We start from the raw sequence: 6,136 nt of genomic DNA, 5'->3' as shown, positions 1-6,136 counted from the left end.
AGTATTTGGTCACCTACAAACAAGCAAGATTTCTGGCTCTCACAGACCTGTAACTTCTTCTTTAAGAGGCTCCTCTGTCCTCGACTCGTTACCTGTATTAATGGCACCTGTTTGAACTGCACAACATTTTGGAGAAATAAGCTTTTTGTGGACATGGAACATTTCTGGGGTCTTTTATATCAGCTCATGAAACATGGGACCAACACTTGACATGTTGCCTTTATATTTTTGTTCAGTATATATATATTAGTCATTAGTCATTAGATAATATATAAGTTATTAGATAATTAAGAGATTATGAAGCATTACCTCAAATGAAAGATTTTTTAAAAATTACATAAACAACATTTGTAATGCATTGCTATTCGAAACTACATGATTCAATTATAAAGATGTTTACATTTGTTTTTACATGTACATTGTTTACATCACTTACAATGATAGATCCCCAGAAAAATATTTAACTGATTCCTCCAATACTGTCTATCTGTGGTGCTGTAATCATCACGATTCCTATCAACAGCATCATCAAACCAACCATTATCTGTACGGTCTGTGGGAGAAAAGCTAAGGATTAGCTTCTGACTGGATTTAAGTGAATAAACCATATAAAACATAAAACATCTTAAATTCCCAAAGTACAATGGCTCATTGTGCATTAAAACAGTATTACAGTACCTTTCGCCAAAGCCACAAACCTAAATGATAGTTTGAAAATAAATAGAAATAGGTACAAGTAATTTATAACAGTTTTTATCTCAATATCAAATCATTTCTAGGTAACAATTAAGAACCTTACTGTGATTCATTAAAATGGTAAAAAATAAACAAAAATAGCTTCTTAGCAAAGAGCAATTTCTCAAGCAAGAATTTTGCTAGGACTGTCTGGTAGTGGTCTGAGTGGGGAGGGGAAAACTGAAAACTAGCGGTTATTGGCAGAAGGTTTGGAAATGTCTTTCTTATTGGTCTATTAAATAATTTACCGTTGAGCGATGTCACCAGGCAGGCCAAAACTCCATCCCACCAAAACAGGCTGACATTTCAGGCGGTCTTTTCAAACAGCTCTTACACTAAAAGGGCATTATCATAAAGACAGGCATCGAGGCATTCAGTTACTGTTCTATTGAACACTAGAAAGGGCAAAATGAGTGAACTAAGCGACTTTGAGCGTGGTATGATCATCGGTGCCAGAAACGGCTGGCCTCCTGGGCTTTTTACACACAACAGTGTCTTTACCGAGAATGGAGCCACAAATAAAAAACATCCAGTTAGAGACAGTCCTGTGGGCGAAAACAGCTCGTTGATGAGAGAGGTTGAAGGCGAATGGTACTAATAAATAACGGCGCCATACAACAGTGGTGTGCAGACCGGCATCTCGGAACGCACAACTCGTCTGCCTTTGTCACTGATGGGTTATTGCAGCAGACGACTACACCAGGTTCCACTCCTATCAGCTAAAAACAAGATGAAGCGGCTGCAGTGGGCATGCAATCACCAACACTGAACAATTGAGGAGTGTAAAAACATTGCTTGGTCCGACAAATCCCGGTTCCTGTTGCGTCATGCTGATGGCAGAGTCAGGATTTGGCATAAGCAGCATAAGTCCATGGCCCCATCCTGCCTGGTGTCAATGGTACAGGCTGGTGGCGGAATGGTGTGGGGAATGTTTTCCTGGCACACGTTAGGTCCCTTGATACCAATTGAGCAACGTTTGAACGCCACAGTGTATCTGAACATTGTTGCTGACCAGGTGTATCCCTTAATGGCTACAGGGGTGTCCGACCCAGTACTAGATGAGTGTACCTAATAAACTGGCCACTGAGTGTATAGAAAACACAGGAAAATCACGTTTTTGACTGCACTGGGCCTTTAAAAAAGCAGGCTAATGATGGATGGACCAATAACTGACATGGTTTGGCAGAGCAACCTGTACATTCCTATCCTTCATTCATTCTTGGCCATTTTATTCCCTCAAGACTATTGTGTCTCTTCTTATCTCCTCTTGTGGTTCCTCTTGTGGTTTTCATGAACAACTGTGTGATCAGTTTCTTATACGACCTAATTCATGGCTAATGCGTGAATTTGAAAAATTCATCTCAAAACGCATGTGTGTCAAGGTTCATATGGTGTAACATATCACAACTGTGAGTACAACCCAACCCATATCCCAACTGTGAGTACAACCCAACCCATATCCCAACTGTGAGTACAACCCAACCCATTTCCCAACTGTGAGTACAACCCAACCCATATCCCAACTGTGTACCGTCACACATAGGGTCTGGTATAATAAAGGTGTGGTATAATATAGGTGTGGTGTAATAAATGTGCGGTATAGTAACGGTGTGGTGTAATAAATGTGTGTTATAATAACGGTGTGGTATAATAACGGTGTGGTATAATAAAGGTGTGTTATAGGCAACATTCTGAATTGAGTAAGAAGGAAGTAAGAAACTGAAATATACTGTTTGTATTGTTAGTTTTTGGCCTATATCTGGTCAGTAACTGGAACACTCACTCACTTCACGAAGTTAATTTTACAGCAACCTTAAATACCATATCCAACAACTGAATGAAAGTGTTTGACCAAGGTTGATGCTTTTGGCTACAGTGGCTTATATCATCATCAAACAATCTACTCTGAAGTGAAATGGACTACGCACAAATATCCAATTGTTCAGCAAGTTTATATGGTTGTCATTACATTGAGAATAAGGACTATAATGGCCTATGTAATACATGTTGCAAACCCTCAACTCTATGGTGCCAGGTTTGTCATCCATGTACTTCATATAAATGTGCACTAGAGGACAGTACTGTTTAGCACACATCAAATTGGGGCCACTAGACAATAAATAGCTTTCACTTGTATATAAGAACCTTGACAGCTGGGGTGTGAAAGGGATTTTGTTGATTTTGCCTATTTAAAGGTAGTGTCAGATGGTCTTATTTCTTGCAATAAGGGCTTTGGTCTTTTAGCACTGACTGTATTATAGTCATGCAGCTATGCATTGGTTGAATATCATCGTCATGATCTGTCAGGCCATTACCAATAATGGTCTCTGGGGTAGACGTAACATAGTAAATGTAAATCCGGGAGTAATGATATGTTACATTTCGAATGGTATGTATGAATTTGTGGCAGTCCATCATCCATATCATATGATATGTTACGAATTTCAATTCGTACAATATGTTACAAATTGTAAATCGTACAATATGTTACGAATTCTTTTAACATATGATATGTTACGAATGCCAATTTGTTGTGGGTAACGTTAGCTAGGTGGCTAACGTTAGCTAGGCTAAGGGTTAGGTTTAGGGGAAGGGTTAGCTAAAATGCTAAGTAGCCGCAAAGTAGCTAAAAAGTAGTTGCAAAATTGCTAATAAGATTTCTGTGATGAGATTCAAACACGCAACCTTTAAATTGCTTGACGTTCCTATGTAACGTTATACGCCCACCCATCCAACCGGACTAACCACCCTACTTCGGTTTTTGCCATGAGTAACCTTCTGTCTTCTGTAACCATACCAAAGGTATATCAGACTAATTTGAGTGTTCCGGATATACGTTTACTATGTTACGTCTAGTCTATCAACCAGGCTGCTATACCGGATTTTTGACACAGTTGTTAGCATGATGCCCCGTTTACATCATGAAGTGCACGTCATCTTCATGAATTCTTGCTCCGCTACTGAATGGACAAGTGTAGTGTTTGTAACACAAGATGGAGGAGAGCTTGTCTCTCGTCAGAGATCGCATTTATTTTGGGAGATAAGATATTATATTTTCATTCAAGACATATGTTGTTTCAGGTGATAATAAAACATTTTTACTTTTTCCTCAACTTGTTTCTTTAACTTTATAGCGAGTCAAGCTAGGTTGCACTGCAGAGCAGCTAGCTAAAAGCTAGGCTAGGTTGAAGATACCATTGTAGCTAGTGACCTCCACCTTATAATTATCATCAAAAACAAACGTCCTTACCATCACAATAAACTTAAACGGGAGGCAACAGTCATATAATATAATTGGCTTACCAGCCAATGTGTAGTATTTAACATTACTATTAAAATTGCAATCACTTATAGGAATGGGTTATTGTTTACAAATTGCTAGATAATCCCATAAACCATCACCGAAAACCACGTCATTTCATCTTCCTCTGTGGTTGGACTGAAGACGATGCAAAGTTTAAAAAAAAATCAAAGTATGCTGCATCTGTCTCACAACGGAGCCTTCAACCGCAAGGGGGCGTTGCGTTTCCAATCCATTGTGGACATCCCCATTGAAATGCAGTACATCTGCCGCAACATAACGGAGTGCTTATGGATAATATAAACAAGGCTTTAGGATTGTCAGACAATTTTTGGCCCAAACCTAGCTCAAATTCTACACGTTGGAGTAAAACGAGGCTACAGCATCCATAAGGTGACCATTATGCCTCGTTCACATTACCCATAAGCACTCCATTATATTGCGCTGGATGTCATGCATTTCAATGGGGACGTCCACAACGGAGTGGAATTACAACGCCCCCTTGCGGTTGAAGGCGCCGTTGCTAGACAGACACTGCATAATTTGACATTTTCCAAACCTTGCGTTGTCTTCAGTCCAGCCAGAGTCCGGAAGTTACAAAATCACAGAAGAAGATTAAAATATGTGGTTTTCGGTGATGATGGCAGCAACCGAAATTGATTAGATAAAGTTATTTTGCAAGCAATTTTTAAGCTAGCTAGCTTGATTCTGTATGGAGCCATAGCTAGCTAGCTAGCATAATCATTAGAAAAGGAATCATTCACCTGCTAAGACCTAGCAACTGACATAAATCCCATGATTTATTGATCACCCAGTTAGATCTGGAGTTTTAGTAGAAGCACGACGGAAGTTAGAAAATAATTTGTTTAGCTTTTACATTGGCTGCATACTGTGAATCTGTACTGCCCTTTGATTCATGAAAAAACATATCTAAATCATTTACAACTGTCTGTCCCCACTCTCCAGGCTGCAATCCACTCAAAGTTAGACAGGGTCCATTCAGGCCTCTGTCAGCTCCACAATGCCATGTGGGATGTGAAGGACATCCAGAACTCCCTGGCAGAAGTCAGTAATGACTGGGGGCAAAGCATTAACACCATTGAGAACATGAAGTACTTGTAAAATATGCTGGGATGCAACATCAGTGGAGGCTCCTCAGAGGAGGAAGGTGAGGACCATTCTCCTCAGTGAATATATATATATTTTAAAAGTGAAAACTAACTAAATATATTCACATGTCACTAAATAATTAATTAAAACACACTTGCAATGAAGGTCTACAGTAGCCTCAACAGCACTCTCTGGGGTAGCACCATGGTGTAGCCGGAGAACAGATAGTTTCCGTCCTCCTCTGTGTACATTGACTTCAATACAAAACCTAAGAGGCTCATGGCTCTCACCCCCTTCCATAGACTTACAGTAATTATGACTGAATTAGAGGGTGATGCCTCTGGAATTTATGCACTGATTGAGTAGGTGAAGTTATGGAGATTGTGCTCCTATTAGAGAAATAGTGAGAGAGACAGTTCCTCAGTTTAGGGTTATTTAATGTTGATTGGAGATTAACAATGTTTGCAATTCTGTGCCATGTCACTCAGCTGTGATTATCCAATTAACTGTCCATTTATCCAGATGTGGTCTGAAAATAATAATAAACATGAGTACAATGGCATCAATACTAATATTGTTCAACTGTGCTGTTTCACAAAAGTTACATTTTATGGACACAGTATATTTTACATTAGTTATCTTGTTATTTTTAGTCCCACCCCTCAGCTCCACTATGGTATGACGGTTTGACTTGGAAAGTTTTTTTTGCCTGGTCACAGACAGCCATTGGGTTGTGCAATAAAATCCACAAGCGAAGGGAAAAGGTGAGAGGAGGAGCGTAGATGCGAGAATGAATTATATAACGAGCAAAGTGATCATGCTGTTTGGATGTGGCTGCTATGAAAGTGAACTGTGTGATCAAGGGTGTATTCATTCCGCCAATTCTGTTGCAAAACGTTTCTTACACGGAAGCAAATGGAATGAAACGGGGATGGATCTACCTAAATTTGTCCAATAGAAACTCTCGTTTTGGACTAATGATTACACCCT

This window comes from Coregonus lavaretus, assembly GCF_964263955.1.
Source record: "Coregonus lavaretus genome assembly, chromosome: 13".
NCBI lineage: Eukaryota > Metazoa > Chordata > Actinopteri > Salmoniformes > Salmonidae > Coregonus > Coregonus lavaretus.
Note: the sequence above shows the minus strand (reverse complement) of the source record.